The sequence below is a fragment of the Amia ocellicauda genome, unplaced genomic scaffold, assembly GCF_036373705.1.
Source record: "Amia ocellicauda isolate fAmiCal2 unplaced genomic scaffold, fAmiCal2.hap1 HAP1_SCAFFOLD_377, whole genome shotgun sequence".
Taxonomy (NCBI): Eukaryota; Metazoa; Chordata; class Actinopteri; order Amiiformes; family Amiidae; genus Amia; species Amia ocellicauda.
This window is the reverse complement of record NW_027102949.1, coordinates 1-2,500: the sequence shown is the minus strand read 5'-3', so window position 1 is coordinate 2,500 and position 2,500 is coordinate 1.

Genomic DNA, 2,500 nt, shown 5'->3' with positions numbered 1-2,500 from the left:
AGGCTGAGCGCCGGGAGCCGTCGGTCAGTGAGTGCTGAAGGAAAGCTCCAGCGCGGAGCCCGCACCCACCGGGGAGGTGTAGCCCTGCAGGCTGAGCGCCGGGAGCCGTCGGTCAGTGAGTGCTGAAGGAAAGCTCCAGCGCGGAGCCCGCACCCACCGGGGAGGTGTAGCCCTGCAGGCTGAGCGCCGGGAGCCGTCGGTCAGTGAGTGCTGAAGGAAAGCTCCAGCGCGGAGCCCGCACCCACCGGGGAGGTGTAGCCCTGCAGGCTGAGCGCCGGGAGCCGTCGGTCGGTCGGTCGGTCGGTCAGTGAGTGAGTGAGTGAGTGTGTGTTGCGCTGGAGGAAAGCTCCAGCCCGGCGTCCGTCCCCACCGGGGAGGAGTAGGCCTGCTGACTGAGCGCTGGGAGCCGGGAGCCTTTCCTGCAGTCAGTCGGTCGGTCAGTGAGTGAGTGAGTGTGTGTGCTGAAGGGAAGCTCCAGCCCGGCGTCCGTCCCCACCGGGGAGGAGTAGGCCTGCTGACTGAGCGCTGGGAGCCGTCGGTCGGTCGGTCGGTCAGTGAGTGAGTGAGTGAGTGTGTGTTGCGCTGGAGGAAAGCTCCAGCCCGGCGTCCGTCCCCACCGGGGAGGAGTAGGCCTGCTGACTGAGCGCTGGGAGCCGGGAGCCTTTCCTGCAGTCAGTCGGTCGGTCAGTGAGTGAGTGTGTGTGCTGAAGGAAAGCTCCAGCCCGGCGTCCGTCCCCACCGGGGAGGAGTAGGCCTGCTGACTGAGCGCTGGGAGCCGGGAGCCTTTCCTGCAGTCAGTCGGTCGGTCAGTGAGTGAGTGAGTGTGTGTGCTGAAGGGAAGCTCCAGCCCGGCGTCCGTCCCCACCGGGGAGGAGTAGGCCTGCTGACTGAGCGCTGGGAGCCGTCGGTCGGTCGGTCGGTCAGTGAGTGAGTGAGTGAGTGTGTGTTGCGCTGGAGGAAAGCTCCAGCCCGGCGTCCGTCCCCACCGGGGAGGAGTAGGCCTGCTGACTGAGCGCTGGGAGCCGGGAGCCTTTCCTGCAGTCAGTCGGTCGGTCAGTGAGTGAGTGTGTGTGCTGAAGGAAAGCTCCAGCCCGGCGTCCGTCCCCACCGGGGAGGAGTAGGCCTGCTGACTGAGCGCTGGGAGCCGGGAGCCTTTCCTGCAGTCAGTCGGTCGGTCAGTGAGTGAGTGAGTGTGTGTGCTGAAGGGAAGCTCCAGCCCGGCGTCCGTCCCCACCGGGGAGGAGTAGGCCTGCTGACTGAGCGCTGGGAGCCGTCGGTCGGTCGGTCGGTCAGTGAGTGAGTGAGTGAGTGTGTTGCGCTGGAGGAAAGCTCCAGCCCGGCGTCCGTCCCCACCGGGGAGGAGTAGGCCTGCTGACTGAGCGCTGGGAGCCGGGAGCCTTTCCTGCAGTCAGTCGGTCGGTCAGTGAGTGAGTGTGTGTGCTGAAGGAAAGCTCCAGCCCGGCGTCCGTCCCCACCGGGGAGGAGTAGGCCTGCTGACTGAGCGCTGGGAGCCGGGAGCCTTTCCTGCAGTCAGTCGGTCGGTCAGTGAGTGAGTGTGTGTGCTGAAGGGAGGCTCCAGCCCGGCGTCCGTCCCCACCGGGGAGGAGTAGGCCTGCTGACTGAGCGCTGGGAGCCGGGAGCCTTTCCTGCAGTCAGTCGGTCGGTCAGTGAGTGAGTGAGTGAGTGTGTGTGCTGAAGGGAAGCTCCAGCCCGGCGTCCGTCCCCACCGGGGAGTTGTGCCCGGGCCCGGGCCTCCTGCCGACGGACCGTGTGGCGCATTGTCCCGACTGCGGACTTTCTCCAGCAAAAAGGCGGAGGTGCAGTACCGCCATTTCGCCACACGAGGGACGGAATGGCACCCAACTGCCCCCTGGTGTCGAAAAAGCGCAAGGGCACCCGGGCCGGTCCGCCCCAGGCAGCGGCCGAGATGCAGCACCGGGGGCCCGGCCTGCCTGCCCTGGAGGTCAGCCTGCCAGCCCTGGAGGTCTGCTATCCAGCCCTGGAGGTCAGCTATCCAGCCCTGGAGGTCTGCCTGCCTGCCTGCCTGCCCTGGAGGTCAGCCTGCCAGCCCTGGAGGTCTGCCTGTTAGCCCTGGAGGTCTGCTATCCAGCCCTGGAGGTCTGCTATCCAGCCCTGGTAGCAGCACTGCCAGCCCTGGAGGTCTGCCTGTTAGCCCTGGAGGTCTGCTATCCAGCCCTGGTAGCAGCACTGCCTGCCCTGGAGGTCTGCCTGCCTGCCCTGGAGGTCTGCCTGTTAGCCCTGGAGGTCAGCCTGTTAGCCCTGGAGGTCTGCTATCCAGCCCTGGAGGTCAGCTATCCAGCCCTGGAGGTCTGCCTGCCTGCCTGCCTGCCCTGGAGGTCAGCCTGCCAGCCCTGGAGGTCTGCCTTCCAGCCCTGGAGGTCTGCCTGCCTGCCCTGGCAGCAGCACTGCCTGCCCTGGTAGCAGCACTGCCTGCCCTGGAGGTCTGCCTGCCTGCCCTGGAGGTCTGCCTGTTAGCCCT